This window comes from Zea mays, chromosome 8, assembly GCF_902167145.1.
Source record: "Zea mays cultivar B73 chromosome 8, Zm-B73-REFERENCE-NAM-5.0, whole genome shotgun sequence".
Taxonomy (NCBI): Eukaryota; Viridiplantae; Streptophyta; class Magnoliopsida; order Poales; family Poaceae; genus Zea; species Zea mays.
Window position 1 is genome coordinate 172,870,242 of NC_050103.1, and position 22,010 is coordinate 172,892,251.

Genomic DNA, 22,010 nt, shown 5'->3' on the forward strand with positions numbered 1-22,010 from the left:
AGGCCCTGTCTTCGCCAAGAAGCAACCCTGACCAAATCGCCGCACCGACCGACCAAATCGCAGGAGCATTTAATGCAAAGGTGGCCTGACACCTTTATCCTGACAAGCGCCCCTCAGCCGACAGAGCCGAAGTGACCGCCGTCACTTCGCCGCTCCACTAACCGGTCTGACAGGAAGACAGCGCCGCCCGCGCCGCTCCGACTGCGGTGCCACTTGACAGAGTGAGGCTGACAGGCAGTCAGGCCCGGCCGCAGGCACCATAGGAAGCTCCACTTCGCCTGACCCAGGGCTCGGACTCGGGCTAAGCCCCGGAAGACGGCGAACTCTGCTCCGCCCGACCCAGGGCTCGGACTCGGGCTAAGCCCCGGAAGACGGCGAACTCCATTCCGCCCGACCCAGGGCTCGGACTTGGGCTCAGCCCCAGAAGACGACGAACTCCGCTCCGCCCGACCCAGGGCTCGGACTCGGGCTAAGCCCCGGAAGACGGCGAACTCCGCTCCGCCCGACCCAGGGCTCGGACTCGGGCTAAGCCCCGGAAGACGGCGAACTCCATTCCGCCCGACCCAGGGCTCGGACTTGGGCTCATCCCCAGAAGACGACGAATTCCGCTCCGCCCGACCCAGGGCTCGGACTTGGGCTCAGCCCCAGAAGACGATGAATTCCGCTCCGCCCAACCCAGGGCTCGGACTTGGGCTCAGCCCCAGAAGATGACGAACTCCGCTTTGCTCGACCAGGACTCGAACTCCGCCCTAGCCTTAGCCAACGGCCTCCGCCTCGCCCGACCTAGGGGCTCGGACTCGACCTCGGCCACGGAAGACGGACTCGACCTCGACCTCGGAGGAGCCTTCGCATCGCCCAACCTAGGGCGCGGGCCGGCCACGTCAACGGGAGGCGCCATCATTACCCTACTCCAAGCTGACTCAGGCTACGGGGAACAAGACCGGCGTCCCATCTGGCTCGCTCCGCCAGATAGGCAATGATGGCACCCCGCATGCTCCCTGACGATGGCGGCTCTCGGCCCCCTTACGGAAGCAAGAGGACGTCAGCAAGGACTCGACAGCCCCGACAGCTGTCCCTCCGCCAGGCTCCAGCGCTCCTCCGACGGCCACGACATCACACAAACCGGGCGCTAAAATCTCTCCGGCCGCCACGACGGCGTGTACTTAGGGCACTAGCTCTCCTCCTCTAGACACGTAGCACTCTGCTACACCCCCATTGTACACCTGGATCCTCTCCTTACGCCTATAAAAGGAAGGACCAGGGCCCTCTTAGAGAGGGTTGGCCGCGCGGGGACGAGGACGAGACAGGCGCTCGCTTGGAGCCGCTCGCTCCCTCTCCCGCGTGGACGCTTGTAATCCCCTACTGCAAGCGCACCCGACCTGAGCGTGGGACGAACACGAAGGCCGCGGGATTCCCATCTCTCTCACGCTGGTCTCCGGCCACCTCACTTCCCCCCTTCGCGATCGGCCTCGCGTCGACCCATCTGGGCTGGGGCACGCGGCGACAATCACTCGTCGGCTTAGGGACCCCCCGGTCTCGAAACGCCGACAGTTGGCGCGCCAGGTAGGGGCCTGCTGCGTGTTGACGAACAGCTTCCTGTCAAGCTCCAGATGGGCAGTCTCTAGCAACCTCTCCAACCCGGGACGGTGCTCCGTTTCGGGAGTCTTGAGTTCGTGTCCCTCGACGGCAGCTACGACATGATACTCATTCCACCGCCGGGCGACAGCGACAATGGCGGCCGACAGTCCGCCCGCCGGCGGCGGAATCGACGACGTCTTCCCCGCGTGGTGGAAGAACAACCTTCGAGCTCGCCCCGTCCTCTTCCCCGCCGACGGAGGAGGAGGCAGGGCAACCAAGGCCAAGCAGGAGGCAGCGTCTCGTCGGCTGTCGAGCGAGTCGACAACACCAGCACCCCAACGGGGGGCGCGCCGGGCATCGACCTCGCGTTTGAGACGAGGACGAGCGTCGTCTCCCTGCAACACGTCGATTCTAGGCAAACGGACGACGCCAGCACGCTCGCGAAAGGCTTGCTGGACGTCACCCTCGTACCTGAGACGACGGTGCGGTCAGTCCCCGACGTGACTTCATCGCCGCCCGTCGTCCAAGAGGTACCGACCGATTCCCATCCCACACCTTTCGGATTCAGCCTCGAACCGCCAAGCGACCTCGCTTTGGCGGACGCTCTCGTAGAGGCGAGTCCAAACCCACTGGGGTATCGTGTGCGGTCACCCTGGGACCGGCTAACGGACGTCTCGACCTACGGGCCCTCTGGGTCCGAGGAAGACGACGCGCCCGACTTCTGCTGGGATTTCTCTGGATTTGGCAACCCCAGTGCCATGCGGGACTTTATGACCGCATGTGACTACTGCCTTTCCGACTGTTCCGACGGTAGCCGCAGCCTCAGCGACGAGGACTACGGCCCAAGCCGCGAACGTTTCCACGTCGATCTAGGGGGTCCCTCCGAAGGCAACCATCTCGGCATGCCGGAGGACGGTGATCTCCCTAGGCCGATGCCTCACGTTGACATCCCACGGGAGCTAGCTGTGGTCCCCGTTCCGACGGGGGGTCATGGCCCACAGCTCGAGAAAATCCGTGGGGTGCAGGCCAGGCTCGACGAGGGAGCAGGAGCGCTTGAGCCAATCCGCCGAAACGTCGGGCAGACATGGGCGGGCCAACCTCCGGCCGGAGAAATACGTCATCTACCCCAGGGCTTCCAGCACCGCATCGCCGATGATGTCAGGGTCAGGCCGCCACCCGCATCTAGTGGGGTCGGCCAGAACCTAGCTGCAGCAGCGATGCTTCTTCGTGCGATGCCAGAGCCATCAACCACCGACGGGCGGCGAATCCAGGGAGAGCTCAAGAATCTCCTGGAAGGCGCCACGGTCCGACGGGCCAAGAGCTCCACCTCCCGAAGGCAGGGGCACCCCTCGGAACATCATGCCGCGACTTCCAGATTCATGCGGGAAGCCTCGGTCTACACCGGACGCACGCGCAACACAGCGCCTGCGGCCCCGGGTCGCCTCGGCAACGAGCACCATCACCGCGACCGTCGGGCCCACCTCGACGAGAGGGTGCGCCGAGGCTACCACCCCAGGCGTGGGGGATGCTACGACAGCAGGGAGGATTGGTGTCCCTCGCCCGAACCGCCCGGTCCGCAGGCCTTCAGCCGGGCCATACGACGGGCGCCGTTCCCGACCCGGTTCCGACCCCCGGCTACTATCACAAAGTACTCGGGGGAGACGAGACCGGAGCTGTGGCTCGCGGACTATCGGCTGGCCTGCCAACTGGGTGGAACGGACGATGACAACCTCATCATCCGCAACCTCCCCCTGTTCCTCTCCGACACCGCTCGCGCCTGGTTGGAGCACCTGCCTCCGGGGCAGATCTCCAACTGGGACGACCTGGTCCAAGCTTTCGCCGGCAATTTCCAGGGCACGTACGTGCGCCCCGGGAATTCCTAGGACCTCCGAAGCTGCCGACAGCAGCCGGGAGAGTCTCTCCGGGACTACATTCGGTGATTCTCGAAGCAGCGCACCGAGCTGCCCAACATCACCGACTCGGATGTCATCGGCGCGTTCCTCGCCGGCACCACCTGCCGCGACCTGGTGAGCAAGCTGGGTCGCAAGACCCCCACCAGGGCGAGCGAGCTGATGGACATCGCCACCAAGTTCGCCTCCGGCCAGGAGGCGGTCGAGGCTATCTTCCAGAAGGACAAGCAGCCCCAGGGCCGCCCATCGGAAGATGCCCCTGAGGCGTCAACCCAGCGCGGCGCCAAGAAGAAGGGCAAGAAGAAGTCGCAAGCAAAACGCGACGCCGCCGATGCGGACCTTGTCGCCGCCGCCGAGTACAAGAACCCTCGGAAACCCCCCAGAGGTGCCAACCTCTTCGACAAGATGCTCAAGGAGCCGTGCCCCTACCACCAGGGGCCCGTCAAGCACACCCTTGAGGAGTGCGTCATGCTTCGGCGCCACTTCCACAGGGCCGGGCCACCCGCGGAGGGTGGCCAGGCCCACGACGACGACAAGAAGGAAGATCACCAGGCAGGAGAGTTCCCCGAGGTCCGCGACTGCTTCATGATCTACGGTGGGCAAGCGGCGAACGCCTCGGCTCGGCACCGCAAGAAAGAGCGCCAGGAGGTCTGTTCGGTGAAGGTGGCGGCGCCAGTCTACCTAGACTGGTCCGACAAGCCCATCACCTTCAACCAAGCCGACCACCCCGACCATGTGCCGAGCCCAGAGAAATACCCGCTCGTCGTCGACCCCGTCGTCGGCGACGTCAGGCTCACCAAGGTCCTCATGGACGGAGGCAGCAGCCTCAACATCATCTACGCCGAGACCCTCGGGCTTCTGCGTATTGATCTATCCTCGGTCCAGGCAGGCGCTGCGCCTTTCCATGGGATCATTCCCGGGAAGCGCGTCCAGCCCCTCGGACAACTCGACCTTCCCGTCTGCTTCGGAACACCCTCCAACTTCCGAAGGGAGACCCTGACGTTCGAGGTGGTCGGGTTCCGAGGAACCTACCACGCGGTACTGGGAAGGCCATGCTACGCGAAGTTCATGGCCGTCCCCAACTACACCTATCTGGAGCTCAAGATGTCGGGCCCCAACGGGGTCATCACCGTCGGCCCCACGGCCCTCATTGCCGACCTGGAGAGCCTCTCTAAGGAGGTGCCAGACGTGAAGCGTCATGCCGGCAACTTCGAGCCAGCGGAGACGGTTAAGTCCGTCCCCCTCGACCCCAGCAGTGACACCTCCAAGCAAGTCCGGATCGGCTCCGAGCTCGATCCCAAATAGGAAGCAGTGCTCGTCGACTTTCTCCACGCAAACGCCGACGTCTTCGCGTGGAGTCCCTCGGGCATGCCCGGCATACCGAGGGATGTCGCCGAGCACTCGCTGGACATCCGAGCCGGAGTCCGACCCGTCAAACAGCCTCTACGCCGATTCGACGAGGAGAAGCGCAGAGCCATAGGCGAGGAGATCCACAAGCTAATGGCGGCAGGGTTCATCAAAGAGGTATTCCATCCCGAATGGCTTGCCAACCCTGTGCTTGTGAGAAAGAAAGGGGGGAAATGGCGGATGTGTGTAGACTACACTGGTCTGAACAAAGCATGTCCGAAGGTTCCCTACCCTCTGCCTCGCATCGATCAAATCGTGGATTCCACTGCTGGGTGCGAAACCCTGTCTTTCCTCGATGCCTACTCAGGGTATCACCAAATTAAGACGAAAGAGTCCGACCAGCTCGCGACTTCATTCATCACACCCTTCGGCATGTACTGCTATGTCACCATGCCGTTCGGCTTGAGGAATGCGGGCACGACGTACCAGCGGTGCATGAACCATGTGTTCGGCGAACACATTGGCCGCACGGTCGAGGCCTACGTCGATGACATCGTAGTCAAGACGAGGAAAGCCTCCGACCTCCTTTCGGACCTTGAAGTGACATTCCGATGTTTCAAGGCGAAAGGCGTCAAGCTCAATCCCAAAAAGTGTCTCTTCGGGGTGCCCCAAGGCATGCTCCTGGGGTTCATCGTCTCCAAGCGGGGCATCGAAGCCAACCCAGAGAAGATCGCAGCCATCACCAGCATGGGGCCCATCACGGACTTGAAAGGCGTACAGAGAGTCATGGGATGTCTTGCGGCCCTCAGCCTTTTCATCCCGCACCTCGGCAAAAGGGGCCTGCCTCTGTACCGCCTCGGGGCGAATAACGTTTCCCCCGGAAGCCTGCACCCGAGACCTGCATCAACCCTCCGTCAAAATCGACAACACGCCCGAACCCGAGGCGCCCTCGGCCCAGCCCGAGGTACCCTCGGCTCAGTCCGAGGCACCCTCAGCTCGGCCTGAGGCACCCTCGGCACCCGAGGGCGAGGCACTGTGCGTCGAGGAGGAGCGGAGCGGGGTCACGCCTAATCGAAGCTGGCAGACCCCGTACCTGCAATATCTCCACCGAGGAGAGCTACCCCTCGACCGAGCCAAAGCTCGGAGGTTAGCGCGGCGCGCCAAGTCGTTCGTCTTGCTGAGGGATGGGAAGGAGCTCCACCATCGCACCCTGAGCCCTTGTTGGAGACACCCGGGGGCTACACGCACCCCTCGGAAGGGCCGCTTATCATCGCCAAAGTCCTGAAGCCCGGAACAAACGAACTGGCCGACAGTCAAGGCGAGGTCTGCACCAACACTTCGAACATCTAACAGCTACGTCGCCTCTACCCTTAAGATGCTTTCAAGTTGTTCGCTTACCTTGCCCCCATGCAAGTTTTAGTCATCAAGGAAGGGTCAGCCTTGCCTCGGCAGAGCCCGACCCTCCCTCGGGGGCTAAAAAGGGGGGGAACCCCTCTGCGTCAAAATTTTCAATCGAAAAGGCTTTTGCGTTCCCCCGGCTATGTCGGAAGCAGGACCCCAAGGAGCGAACGCGGGTGCATGTAAGTGGCAAGGCTGACCGAGCCGAGGGATTCCTACACCTCTGGGTTACGGACACCTCACTCGTCACCCGCCACGAAAAGTGACCCCTACTTGGGGAAGCCACCCTGCTACTTACAGGCGGGGCCGGACACGCAAAATGAAAGAGAAAGGAGCACGACTTTATGCAACGGTAATAAAGTGTTCAGGCCTCAGCGGCCGCAGAAAAACACACGTGCATCCAACAAAAACTGCTCTGACAGAGTTAGGCGTCGCCACGGGAAGGAGCCGCGCCTTCGGCTTCGTCCCCGCCCTCGGCAAAGTCCATCCCGGCTTCGGACGACGGTGCAGGCGGGAGGATCTCTGCCTCGAAGGTGGTCGCCAGCACTGCGCTCGGACCTGCGGCGGCCGCGTCGAGCCTCTGGACTTCTGCCAGGGCGGCTTCATCTTCGTCAGGAAGGCAATACCCCTCGCTGACCCGCTCCAGGTCCACGACGTAGTGGGAAGCGAGCACGGCAAAGGCCCGCCTGACGCCGTGGTGTAGCGCCTCGCGGAGTCTGCCGCGCACATGATCGCCCAAGGCCTGCAGGCGACTTTGAGGGGAGCTTCCTGAGGGGACGTCGCCGGAGCCAAGGACTCGGCAGAAGTCCGAGACGGCCTCGGACATGGCCGCGCGGTCGGCCTCCCTCTGCTCGGCCGCCCCGGCAAGCGCCTTGGCGGACTCATCAAGGGCGGACTCGAGCTCTGCGAATAGCCAGAACGAAAGATCTCAAACACGAGCGGAGGAAACAAGCTGAAACGAAAACCGAAATGGGCCAAGGCGTACCACCGGCTCGGGCACGCTGCTCCGAGGCTGCGACCTGGGCTACGGCTAGGTCGGCTGCAAGGGCTCCAGCCCGGCTTTCGGCCTCGGCAGCCCGGCCCCGAGATTGGTCCCGCTCATCGACGATCCGGTCGAACTCCAACTGCTATCGTTGCACTTCTGCGCGTGCCGCTGCCGCCTTCGCGCGTGCCGCTGCCGCCTCGGCTCTCAGATCAGTGCAGAGCAACCGAAGGTCCGCCGCCTCGGCGCCCTGCTGAGAGAGGTGCACAGTAGCCCCGGCGAGCGAGGTCCTCAGGGATCGCAGCGAGCCCCAGATGTCGACCTCGTGGCGGATGAACGACGACTTGGCGGCGCTCAGATCCGTCAGATCCCGAGGAAAGGAAGCGGGGCGTCACGAAAGACGCCTTGGCCACAAAAAAAGAAAAGGTATGCCTGAAACCATTACCTGGAGGATTTTGGGGACGTCCCTGTAGAAAACCTCCAGCGACGACCGGAGCGACCCCACCGTTGCTTCGGCACACTCGCGGAGCTCGTCCCAGGACTGCTCCTCCCGCTCATCGTCGAGAACGAAGAAGGGAACTGAGGCCCCGCGGGTCCGGAACCGGAGCAACTGACGCCGACCCTCGGAGCTCCGTCGCACAGCGACAAGGCTGCCGCTCGGCGGGACGGATCACGTCTCCACGCCCCCCTCCTCCGAGGCACCAAGCGCCGACGCCTCGGCCGTCTCAGCGTCGGCAGCGACAGGTCGCTCCCCGACTGGGACGGCAGCGGCTTCAGTAGCAACAGGTGCCAGCACCACTGGCATGTCCGATGGGGCCGGGGCCACGTCCGCGTCAGCCGCCTCCCCTAGCACGATGGCCGCCTCGGCAGAAGAGCCGGCCTCGGGAACTCGCTCCACGGCGACTAGTGCCGCCTGAGCCCCCTGCTGTTGAGCGCCTTGCGAGAAGGTCAGCTGAACGGCAAGGCCCGGAGTGGCGCTGGCTGCGGAAGCCGACACCGTCTTAAGGGCCTTTCGGTGAGCCAGATCGGTCAGGCCATGGCTTCGCTTGCTGAGGAGGAAAGAAAAATCACGGTCGGGACATACGAATGAAAAGCCAGGACGAAGACGTTCCAAGATACTTACCCGCTCCGGGCCATGATCAGCCGTGCCTGAGAGGAGGTCTCTCGGATCTCGACCCCCGAAGCCGCCGCCGAGGTCCGCTTTGCCGGCAGCTTCGGCACCACCCTTGCTTTGGGCGCTTTGGACGCCCGGGAGGCGGACTGCCCGGGCACCGCCACGGCGACCTGAGGGTCGCTCTCCTGCGCTGCCGGCGTGGGCGATGGCTCTCGGGGAACAGATGCCTCGGCCTGGCTCCCCAGGGTCGCCTCAACTCCCCCAACCGAGGGGTCAGGTAACCTCTCGGTCTGCCCCCGCTCTTCGGGCCGGGACCTCGGCGACCCGACTCTGGGGACTGACGGCATCAGCCCACTTGGGGGCTGGCTTGACGGCTCCTGGCCTAACCTCAAGCCAGGGCTGAAGCCGAGGCGGGCAGCCATGTCGTCTTCCTCGTCATCATCTTCATCATCATCGTCGTCATCAGGCGTCTCCGACGACGGCTCCCTCGGGAGCCCCTCCCTCTTCTACCGACGACGGAGCTTTTCCAAGGCGTCCCGAGCCCGCGTCCGCTCGCGGGCCCGGGCCTTCTCCGCGTCCTTCTTTTTCTTCTTCTCCTCCGCGGCAACCCGTCGCGCTGCTCGGTCCACCGCATCCTGCGGGACCCGTGGCAGGGAAGGCTTGTGCCACCCTACCTCCTGAAGACGGATGGAAATCCCGACCGTAAGAACCAGGAGCAACCCGATGCAAGAGGAAGGAAGGAGCGGACACTCACCAGAGTCACGCACCCTTGGTCAGGGCGCATCAAAGGCTGGGAGAAGGCGCTGGGGTCCGGTTTCCCCAACGCGACGGCCACCCGCCCGTGGAGAACATCGAAGGGAAGAGGATCCGAGGACATCCGCGAGCCCTCCAAGTCAGCCTCCGGTGTCATCTCCCAGAGCGGCAACCGTCGCTCCGCCAAGGGAAGCACCCTCCGGTGGTGGATGGCGGCAATCATTCCCGCGGCGGTGAGTCCCCCTTTCCGCAACGCCTCCAAAGCCTTGAGAAGGGGTTCGAGGTTCTTCTGCCTTTCGTGCGGGGTCCTATGGTGCCAAGCATCTGCGGCGACGGTGACTACTCGCTGGGAAAACGGCGGGAGCAACTCGCCGTCATTCCGGAGGTAGAACCACCGGCGCTGCCACCCTTTGTTCGAGGACGCAAGGATGGCAGGAATATACAGCGACACCCGCGACTGCCTCAGCTGAAGGATGCAGCCGCCGGCCCGCACTGCCGCGCGGACCTTTCTCTCCCCCGTCGGCGAAGCGAAAAGCTCCGCGAAAAAGAGATGGGTCCACAAGTCCCAGTGGGGGGCGATCCCCAAGTACCCCTCGCACACCGCTACGAAGATGGCGGCCTGCGAGATGGAGTTGGGGCTGAGGTTGTGCAACTCCACCCCGTAGTGGTGCAGGATCGCCCGCATAAAGCGGCTCGCCAGCACACCAAATCCCCGCTCGTGGAAGGAGACGAAGCTCACGATGTACCCCGGCGGTGGGGACGGAGCGGCTCCGCTCACGGGGGGAATCCATTCTGGCCGCCTCTCATCAGAGAGAGGGCGAAGTAAACCCTCAGCAACAAGATCCTCTAGATCACCCGTCGTCACTGTGGAGAAAGGCCATGGGTCGCGCGGCGAGATGATGGTCACCCGGTCGGCCATCACCGAGCAGAAGGGGTGGCGGCGCAAAGGACAGGGTGGGCGGTTTCCTTTTCTCTGGCTAAGTCTCTCGGGTTGCGAAAACCTAAGAGGGAGGCAGGAAGCGGAGCAAAGAACCATCGCCAGACCCTCCCCCGAGTATATAAAGGCCAAGGCGAGACCGGTTCAACGTTCCGCCCGGACCGGCCGCGGGATTCAAAAACACGAAGCGAAACAGCCGTTCCTCGAACGGCTCGCGCACGCGCAATGGCCGCCCCGCGAACCACTCGCCCCATCGCATTAACTCCGCGGCGGGACAGGCGGCGCCTCTGGCAGGAGAAGCGAGCAACGCTTCGCCTTCGCCATAATGACCGTGTCAAAAAAGGTACGCCGCGTCGTTCGATTTCGTATCCTTCTCCTTTTTCCCTCTTCCTCTCTCTTGCAACAGGGACCGGGGAAGGGGGATACCCCGAAGAGGGTCCTTCCCCGTGAAGGAACCAGGCTCCGAGCCTCCCTACTGATCAGAGGTTCGAAGGCTGGCCCCTCGGAAGGGTTCAATAGCCGCCTCAGAGCACGTGGGCTCCACACCCACTACTGGTCAGGGGTTCGAAGGTCGGCCCCTCGGAAGGGTTCAACGGCCACCTCAGGCTACTCGGGCTCCACGCCCACTACTGATCAGGGGTTCGAAGGCTGGCCCCCGAAGGGTTCACAGCCGCCTCAGACACAGAGCGAGGGATGACCATGGGTACGTTCGATACATAACCAAGGCTCGGGCTGCGCTCCCGAGGTACCCTAGGATATTTCCGAGACCAGCGGGAACGATCTTGTAACGGAATCCCATCAGAGGGAGGCATCGAGCCCTCGGACCCCGTCGCCAGGGGACCGGGTCTGGCAGATCACCCGCAGGTACTTTTGGGCGCGCCTCTGGGCCTCTAGCCGACCCCTAACGAATGGGGCACGGATGTCCGCTCGGATTACCCGTCTGCAGCTCACCGGAGACACCATGTTCGGCGCCCACCGAGGGCAACATGGCGCTCTCCCCCCCCCCCCCTCCTCCTTGCGGAAAGGCGATGCAATGGCGTATGTAAAAAAGTCGAGTCTGTCCCTGATCGCCCACTCGCCCTGTGCAGAGGCTCGGGGGCTGCTCTCGCAAACCCGGCTCCGGCCAAACCGTTGACAGCGTCAACATACTAGCCCGAGAACTTGGGACCCGACCGTACACCCGGGCTACGGCCAGCTCGCATGAGGGAACGACCAGACCAGCCAAAGCATTGTGCGAGGCATTAAGACCTCGGAGGAGTCAAACCACTCCTCCGAGGCCTCGGGGGCTACACCCGGCGGGTGCGCTCGCGCGCAACCACCGGAACAAAACGCAACCGAGAAAGGTTGGTCCGCTTGCAAAAAAAGTGCGACGAAAGCCTCCAAGCGAGTGCTAACACTCCCTTCGAGGCTCGGGGGCTACTGTCGGGGACCATAATTAGGGGTACCCTCAAGGCTCCTAATTCTCAGCTGGTAACCCCCATCAGCATAAAGCTGCAAAGGCCTGATGGGTGCGATTAAGTCAGGGATCAGTCCATTCGAGGGACTCGATCACGCCTCGCCCGAGCCTAGCCTCGGACAAGGGCAGCCGACCCTGGAGGATCCCCGCCTCGCCCGAGGCCCCCCTCCAGCGGCGAACATATTTCTGGCTCGCCCGAGGCCCTGTCTTCGCCAAGAAGCAACCCTGACCAAATCTCCGCACCGACCGACCAAATCACAGGAGCATTTAATGCAAAGGTGGCCTAACACCTTTATCCTGACAAGCGCCCCTCAGCCGACAGAGCCGAAGTGACCGCCGTCACTTCGCCGCTCCACTGACCGGTCTGACAGGAAGACAGCGCCGCCCGCGCCGCTCCGACTGCGGTGCCACTTGATAGAGTGAGGCTGCCAGGCAGTCAGGCCCGGCCGCAGGCACCATAGGAAGCTCCGCTTCGCCCGACCCAGGGCTCGGACTTGGGCTAAGCCCCGGAAGACGGCGAACTCTGCTCCGCCCGACCCAGGGCTCGGACTCGGGCTAAGCCCCGGAAGACGGCAAACTCCATTCCGCCCGACCCAGGGCTCGGACTTGGGCTCAGCCCCAGAAGACGACGAACTCCGCTCTGCCCGACCCAGGGCTCGGACTCGGGCTAAGCCCCGGAAGACGGCGAACTCCGCTCCGCCCGACCCAGGGCTCGGACTCGGGCTAAGCCCCGGAAGACGGCGAACTCCATTCCGCCCGACCCAGGGCTTGGACTTAGGCTCAGCCCCAGAAGACGACGAATTCCGCTCCGCCCGACCCAGGGCTCGGACTTGGGCTCAGCCCCAGAAGACAACGAATTCCGCTCCGCCCGACCTAGGGCTCGGAGTTGGGCTCAGCCCCAGAAGACGACGAACTCCGCTTCGCCCGACCAGGACTCGAACTCCGCCCTGGCCTCAGCCAACGGCCTCCGCCTCGCCCGACCTAGGGGCTCGGACTCGACCTCGGCCACGGAAGACGGACTCGACCTCGACCTCGGAGGAGCCTTCGCATCGCCCAACCTAGGGCGCGGGCCGGCCACGTCAACGGGAGGCACCATCATTACCCTACTCCAAGCTGACTCAGGCTACGGGGAACAAGACCGGCGTCCCATCTGGCTCGCTCCGCCAGATAGGCAATGATGGCGCCCCGCACGCTCCCTGACGATGGCGGCTCTCGGCCCCCTTACGGAAGCAAGAGGACGTCAGCAAGGACTCGACAGCCCCGACAGCTGTCCCTCCGCTAGGCTCCAGCGCTCCTCCGACGGCCACGACATCACACAAACCGGGCGCCAAAATCTCTCCGGCCGCCACGACGGCGTGTACTTAGGGCACTAGCTCTCCTCCGCTAGACACGTAGCACTCTGCTACACCCCCATTGTACACCTGGATCCTCTCCTTACGCCTATAAAAGGAAGGACCAGGGCCCTCTTAGAGAGGGTTGGCCGCGTGGGGACGAGGACGAGACAGGCGCTCGCTTGGAGCCGCTCGCTCCCTCTCCCGCGTGGACGCTTGTAATCCCCTACTGCAAGCGCACCCGACCTGGGCGCGGGACGAACACGAAGGCCGCGGGATTCCCACCTCTCTCACGCTGGTCTCCGGCCACCTCACTTCCCCCCTTCGCGCTCGGCCTCGCGTCGACCCATCTGGGCTGGGGCACGCGGCGACATTCACTCGTCGGCTTAGGGACCCCCGGTCTCGAAACGCCGACACTTCTCCTCCGTCGCCTTAAATGCGACAGGTTGCATTTCGGGTGTGGAGGAGGCGCCTTGCTCGATGATTTTCTTGGAGCCTTTGATCATCAATTCAAAGCTCACAAATTTTCCTATAACCTCCTCGGGAGACATTAGCTTGTATCTAGGATCACCACGAATTAATTGAACTTGTGTAGGATTAAGAAATACAAGTGATCTTAGAATAACCTTGACCATTTCATGGTCATCCCATTTGGTGCTCCCGAGGTTGCGCACTTGGTTTACCAAGGTCTTGAGTTGGTTGTACATTGCTTGTGGCTCCTCCCCTTGATGAAGCTTGAAGCGACCGAGCTCCCCCTCGATCTTTTCCCTCTTGGTGATCTTGGTCACCTCGTCTCCTTCGTGCGCGGTCTTGAGTACGTCCCAAATCTCTTTGGCACTCTTCAACCCTTGCACCTAATTATACTCCTCTCGACTTAGAGAGGTGAGGAGTATAGTAGTGGCTTGGGAGTTGAAGTGTCGGATTTGGGCTACCTCGTCCGAGTCATAGCCTTCGTCCCCCACGGATGGTTCTTGCGCTCCAAATTCAACAATGTCCCAAATACTAGCGTGGAGTGAGGTTAGATGGTGCCTCATTTTATCACTCCACATACAATAGTCTTCACCGTAAAAAACCGGTGGTTTGCCTAGTGGGACGGAAAGTAAAGGGGTGCGTTTGGAAATGCGAGGATAGCGTAAGGGGGTCTTACTAAACTTCTTGCGCTCATGGCGCTTGGAAGTGACGGACGGTCTGTCGGAGCCGGAGGTGAAGGTGACGAAGAATCGGTCTCGTAGTAGACCACTTTCTTCATTTTCTTCTTCTTATCACCACTCCGGTGCGACTTGACGCGGGGAGGTGATTCCTCCCTTTTCTTGTTACCGGACTCTCCCGATGGAGCTTTCCCATGGCTTGTGGCGGGCTTGTCGCCGGTCATCATCTCCTTCTTAGCGTGAGCTCCCGACATCACTTCGAGCGGTTAGGCTCTAATGAAGTACCAAGTTCTGATACCAATTGAAAGTCGCCTAGGGGGTGAATAGGAAAATCTGAAATTTATAAACTTTAAGCACAACTACAAGCCGGGGTTAGCGTTAGAAATATAATCGAGTCCGAAAGAGAGAGCAAAAACAAATCACAAGCGAATAAGAACGGATGATAGGTGATTTGTTTTACCGAGGTTCGGTTCTTGCAAACCTACTCCCCGTTGAGGTGGTCACAAAGACCGGGTCTCTCTCAACCCTTTCCCTCTCTCAAACGGTCACTTAGACCGAGTGAGTTTTCTCCTTAATAAAACGGGTCACTTAGACCCCACAAGGACCACTACAAACTTAGTGTCTCTTGCTTTGATTACAAGTGTCTTGAGAATAAGAATGGGGAAGAAGAAAGCACGATTGCAAAAGCCAAGCGACAAGAGCGACAAATAACACATGGATCACTCTCTCTCTCTCAAGTCACTAATCACTAATGATCACTTGTCGCAATTGTGAAACTTGGAGAGATTTGAGACTTTGATTGTGTCTTGGAATGGATTGCTAGCTCTTGTATTGAATGTTGAAGATTGGAATGCTTGGATGTAGTGAATGGAGGTGGTTGGGGTTGTATTTATAGCCACCAACCACTTCCTAGCCGTTGCTCCAATTATGCCGACCGCGGACGGTCCGCGCCCCTGGTCCGGACGGTCCGCGCCCCTGGTCCGGACGGTCTGCCCCTGTACATCAACGACTGAAATCGCAACGGTCAGCAGTAACGGCTATATCAACGGCTATAATGCATTAAATGAGTCGTCAGATGTCAGATAAAGGCAGTCGCGGACGGTTCGGTCGTGCACCCTGGAGGGTCCGCGAGGACGCTATAATTCATTTTACCGAACCCGTCACCTTCGGGTTTTTTGGTTCCTCACCTACCGGACGGTCCGCGCCTGAGGCCAGACGGTCCGCGCGTGGTCTCGGATGGTGCTTGCTTTCCCTCCGGACAGTCCGTAGTGTAGACTTGAGTTTTTGCATTGGTTCTGTCCGAGGGTCATCCTGGTGTTGCGGACGGTCCGCCGCAAGGGCCCGGACGGTCCGCACTTAGTTTGTTTTTCCAAAAAGCTTCTCCTGTCCGGAATAATCTACGGTATTCCGGACAGTCGATTTAGAGTAGTTGTAGATGAACTTATGCACCTATAAAACTTATAATCTAGAGCAAACTAGTTAGTCCAATTATTTGTGTTGGGCAATTCAACCACCAAAATCATTTAGGAAAAGGTTTGAGCCTATTTCCCTTTCAAGGGGCGACACAGGGAACTACTCCGGTGAACTAGACCGGGCTAAATCGACCGGCCACCGCGCGAGCACGGCGGACCGCCGCGGCCGAGCACCGGCGAAGGCAAAATTGGACGAACACAGGGAACAATAAGGGAAATTAGGCACGGGGACGGGTGTCTCACCTCGCGGCGGAGCTCGGGGAGGCTTGGAGCGGTCTTCGGCGAGTTGGATGGTCGGGAACGCGGGCTCAGGTCTCCGACGGCGGCTGGCGGTGAGGGCAGAGCGCGAGAGAGGGCGAGGGTGTGCGAAATGAGGTGAGGGTGTGCGTGGGGCACTGACAGGGCTGTAAGAAGAGAGTTGGGCGCGTGGGCGGGCGTCGTGGCCGAGAAACCCGACGACGTGCGCGAGTGCGCATGCGCCGGTCCACGGCCACGCGCGGAGAGGGCGGAACTGACAGGGCTGGTCCACGGCGCAGGGAGAGAGGACAAGGGCGTGTGGGCAACGGTTCGACGACTGGCAATCCATGTCCGCGAGACAGAGAGAGAAAGAGAGCACGCGGGGGAGAGGGGAACTGCCGCTGACAGGCGGGGTCCGCCTGTTAGGGGCGGCAGGCGCGCGGGCGCGCGGCCTGGCTGGGCTTAATTGGGCCGGATGGGCTGCTTTCTCTTTTTCTTTTCTGTGGATTTTCTAATTCCTTTTCTATTTCTTTTTCCATAGGATTTTCAAATCTAAATTCAAACTAGGTTTCAAATTCAAATAAATTCAAACATGTGCAACACTTCAAAGAGTATTTTAAGCTCGGCATGATGCAACATGTCATGACCCAAAATGTTTTAGCAAAATAAACAATTAAATCTCTCTCACTTAAGCTAATTCCACTTAAAAGGGAGAAAAGGAGAGGGAATCTAGAGAGAGAAAATCTAGAGTGAGAAAAGGAGGAGTAACACCTGCTTTTGGGTGATAATTAGAAAGAAATTTTAAACCCCCAAAATCAGGGTGTTACAGTGCAAGGGAAGAAAGAGTTTCGACATTTGGATCTCACGTCAGTGAGATTGCATAAACCGGACTAGTGGGTAAAGTGTACACCTCTGCGCAGAGTTCAAAAACCTATTCGAATAGTCCGCGTCCACGGATTTGGATGAGTTATGGCTTGGTATGACAATTAGTGTTTTGTTTTCCAAAAATGGTTTTGGAAAGTGGTTTTAAAATGTCCGACGGTTGAGCCGTGAGCCATGGTGGACAAGAAGTCTAGTAGTTGTTTTTGAAATGTAAACCGGTGGGAAACTACCGAGATTCCTGGATGGTTTAGTCCAAGGGATTTTGTTCTATATTGAAAAACTTCCTGCTCCTTTGGGAGAGGATGCACTTTGAAAAAGATAAAATGTTTTACAAAATTGCCCTACAACAAAAATTGATTTTTCTGCAAAAATATCTCGAGCTCCACATACTCCATGCATTATATCTGATTTCCCCATTTCGTGGGTGAAGGTGGGCTGCTGGGTACGTAAGTACTCACTCTTGCTTTTTTGTTGTTTTTCAGAGAAGGAGATCGCTTATCGGGTGAGAGTTACGCTTGCTCCCAATCATGTCTGTGGTTGTTGGACCGCCGATTTGCTTCGATGCGAATATCGGGCTGCTTTAGCCCCACTCTGATGATATGTCCCGAGTTGTGGACCAACTCTTAAAGTTGATCACCACCTTTATAGGTTTGTCTTATTTTAGCAGATCTGGAACCATCTGATGTATAAATGTTTATACTTGCCTTCTGGGACTAGTATTTGAATCACATTTGAGTCCAAGAGGATTGAGACGCTTCAACTAGGTTGGTGGAAGCTAGCCCTCCCCTCAAAGAGACCTCGAAAGGCCTTTCGAGGAGGATGCGTGCATATTAAGGATCAAGCCCTTGGAAGACGACCCACTTAGGCCATGTTCGGTTACTAGTGATTTGAGGGGGATTGAAGGGGATTAAATCCCTTCCTATTCAAAATTGAATAGGAGGGGATTTAATCCTCTTCAATCCCCTCCAATCCCCTAGCAACCGAACAAGCCCTTAGAGGATCACCACTCAAGACTACATCTTACTCTAGCACTAAATGGACTCACGCTCAATGTGTGATGACCATCGCAGGAAGGGTCCGCCCCCTAAACTACTTGAGTACCGAATAAACCCCCAAGCAATCCATATACTCGGGGACTACATCTATCAGACGCGCTTGCGCGCACCCAAGAATTTGGTCCTCAACGAAAGCCTTTGTGCAACTTCAAGGTGTTACACGATGGCTCGGGGCTGCTGTCGAGTATTTGGTAATCGGGTACTCGAAATAGGCCCATGGACTTTAAAAAAATGGCCCACCTACCGACTAAGTTTCTGACGATGACCAATTCTGATGATCAACTCCATCGGCCAACTTTGCCGACCAAATCTATGAGGCGGACCGACTGACCAACTCCACCGACCAACTCTGCGAGGCGGACCGGCTGGCCAACTCTCTGATGACCAACTCTGCCGACCAACTCTGATTTACCATTCGGAGTGAGTCCGCGCTAGCATCCCCTACCGAATACAAATCTTATTGTCCCCCCGGTTTCCGTAACCACGACAGGTAGGAATTAATTAAGAGTTATGTGCTAAAGTTTAGCACTTGTATCTAAACATCCTTCGAGCACTAAAGTTTAGCAAAAACAGATTCTAAACTTTAGGAGGTGCTAAATTTTAGCACTATGGAAACAAACAGGCGCGTGTGAACTCGACACCAGTTGGGCCTATGTTAGTCTAAGGGGAGTGTTTGGAAACAAAGTATTTTTGGAGTTTCGAGGTAATACTTAGTATTGGAGAATACCATAGTATTTTTTTTGCCAAGAGGTGTTTGGCTACATTGTAAATAACTCTGTTTTGAATACCATAGTATTATAGATACCATTGTATTTTTGGAGTATTTAAAGCTCTACTTTAACCTAAAGTTTTTGTCTATAACTACCCTTGCACATGTATATTAAATATCTTGGTTTGATATACTTTATCTCCAAACACATATGGCTAAGAGTGATGTAAAAAATAATACAACTATGTCATAACACCTTAAAACTATAATATTTTGAAACCATAATTTTAAAATACTTTGCTTCCAAACACGTCCTAAAAGTTTAATCTCGATGCTGGACTACCCTAGACCGTAGAGGCTGTTTGGCTCAACGATTTGAGTCCATCAGTCATATATCGTACCGTGAAAAGAACTGAAGTTTAGTGTAAAGTTATCTAGCCATATAAATAACCGTGTAAAGTACTATGGGCCTGTTTGTTTCAGATTATAGATTATATAATCTAGATTATAATCTAGATCATATAATCCAGATTATAATCTGTCTAGATTATAATCTATATATAGCTGTTTGGTAGTCTGGATTATACAAATGCAGATTATTGTTATTAACACACAAAGTCAACAATGCCCTTGTTTTTTATTTGATTTCTTTTTTGCCGGTATATGTCATTCTATCGATTCATACAAATATTTTGAAGATACGAAAAATAGATGCCATTTTCGTACATCTTATTTATGCACAAGAAAGTATCTATAAATAAAATTACATTCTCCTAGCAAACAATGCATTTGCAATTTGATCTCGAATATTATTCATGTCGACCTCTCCCTCATCATCTCCCAATTGACTTGTACTATCTTGTTGTGTTGGAGGAATTGGCATATAGTTCTCATCTCGATCGCACCGATCAAACTCTTCGTCGGTCAGTTTGCTGTCTCGAATGAAATTATGTAGAGCCATACATGCATGTATTATTTTTGACTGCTTCAGCATTGGATAGCTTGGTAAATCCAGTAAAATTCTCCATTTCATCTTCAAAACACCGAAGGAACGCTCGATATGATTACGAAGAGAGGAGTGTAATTGGTTGAATACCTCTTTTCTCCCACTTGCCCGTGGTCCCGCTCTAAACTCTGGCAAATGGTATTTCACACCTTTGTATGGAGCTAGATAACCCTTCTGGTTTGGATATCCAGAGTCAACGAGGTAAAATTTTCCTACAATTTTATTTCCAACATAAAATTTAAAAAACATAGTTTTTAATTCAAAATAAAACATGTGTACAAATAATCATACCTGGTGGAGGATGAGGAAAGATGGTGTCATACTTGTGCAAAGCATCATTAAATACTCTCATATCATGCACCGATCCGGGCCATCCCGCAACAACGAAAGTGAATCTCATGTCCATCTCAGAAATTTTACAATTATTCTTTAAGGTCTCATGAATGCCCTGCATAACTTTAACCATTGGATTTTTAGTGCGCTTCCTTGGACTAGTTGCAGTACTAGCATTTGGATGTTGAGAGGGCCTCTTGCTCACAGATGTACTGGGGGGAGACATATATGTGTTAGCATGTTCTGGAGTATAGTTTGCAGGCACATCATCAGCACCCAACTCTTCACCAGGAGCACATGCACCAGAGCCATCCACAACGACGCCTCCAAACAATTGTTGTAACAGCTCTTCATGATCAGGAGGACCTTTTTTCAGTTTTTTCCAGTGAGAGTTGCCCTGCACACACGTACAATAATGGTTAATCCAATGTCATTACAATAACTGTATAAAATGAAGTAATTGTACAAAATTAAATAAGTGATACCTTAGTAACACGATTCCAATAGTCCTCAGGTGCATCCACAGTTTTAAATGCAGAATTCCATCCTAATCCAGTATTTGCATTTAATTGCAACCAAAAACCATATAAACCTTTCAGTAAGTCCAATTTATTCTTCAATTGAAGCCTTGAATGGTGCAACCCTGTTGCTATCTTGTACTTTTCAGCTATGTTGTTGTAACCACGGATAGTCATGATGCCGTTCGGCCTATTACCAGCATTGATTTCTTGGATACAGATTTCACAAAATACTCTAGTGTTCTCAAAAGTCCAAGCTGCTTTGTCATAAACTTCATTCTACTCAAAATTTAAAACATGTATGCAAGTAAAGTTTAGAAATTTAAAACATGTACAGCATGTTGTTCCTCAAAGTTTAGAACAATAGGAAAAAAGGAAAGGAATTTACATTGTTTCCAATTAGTGGTTCAGCATGCTGTTCCTCTTCGATGGGTTGCGAATCGTTATCATGAATTATATTAGATCGTGGAGGCTTGTATGCGCTCCCACGTCCGCGGCCACGAACAGAACGAGCAGACCCTTGCGAACCTTGTGCTGGCCGCTTTCCACGTCCGGAAATAACATCTACAAAATAATATCTTGTCAATATTGGAACAAACAAGTGGGGTTAACAGGAACAGGTAAACGTAACACATGACACAACTTGTGAACATCTACAGCACACCTGTGACACGATCCATAGCTTCGTCCTGTGTGGCGACACCACGCCCAGCCCTCGCCATTCCGAGGTTCGCGGTGGTGAGGCCGCGCCCAGCGCTCACCATGCCAACGCTAGCGGTGGCGAGTCCTCGCCCAGCCCTGCGCTCGTCCTCGACAACGTCGATCGACGACCTCGGGTAGTTCTGGCCGCGGCCCCTGCCAACGCTTGCGACGTCGTGTCCCCCTCGCCGCACGCCAGTGGTAGTGCCGAGCCCTCCCGTGCCTGCGAGCTCGCCATCCGTAGCCGGCGTCGGTGTCGGGGAAGTTGCCGCACTTTCTTCGTCTTCCAGGAACGCATTGAAATCCAAGCCTCGCCGCAAGGTGCTCCTATACTTTAAGGCCGCCGCCAAATTTTCCTCGGCGTCGAGGTTGTCCATGGAGGAGCCGGTACGCTGGACAATGCGGAGGGCGGCAGGATGTAGAACTGCAACTTGGGCCGGTCTGTATTCAATTGAATCTATATGCAGCCACACGTTCAGGTTTGAAGAACACTCAACAAGCCCCGTCGTCACCTACCAGCAAGGCACAAAAGCCATGAATGATGATTTCTAGATAATAAGAAACTCCGAACGACAACCAGTCAGCGCGTCAGATGCTCTCCTGCGTTGGGGCTGGGGAATTATCACCTGCGTTGGGGCTAGGGAGCGAACACCTGGGATGGCGCTGGGGAGCGGCGGCGGTGTGCGTGCACTCCCAGGAGGATGGCAGATTAACGCAGGAGCGGCGGCGGTGTGCGTGCACTCCCAGGCGGCGGTGTGCGTGCACTCCCAGGAGCGGCGGCGGCGTCGGATGGTCTCCTGGAGGCGGCGGGAGTTTTCCAGGAGGCGGCGATGTGGACTCCCAGGCAGGCGGCGTCGGATACTTGTGCGAGGCGGTAGGGTAGGATGGACTTTGAGATACCGACGGGTGAAAAAGAGGATGGCAGATTAACGTAATTTCAATTCACATAACCATGGGTAGTGGGTCTTTTACCAAAAATAATCTGAAATAAGCTACTCTTGAAGAGATTATGAGATTATAATAATCTGGGCTTTAGATTATATAATCTGGACCTATAATCTAGATGTTTGTTTACCCACCAGATTATTTGCGCTGGATTATATAATCTGGCCAGATTATAATCTGAAACAAACAGGGCCTATGTT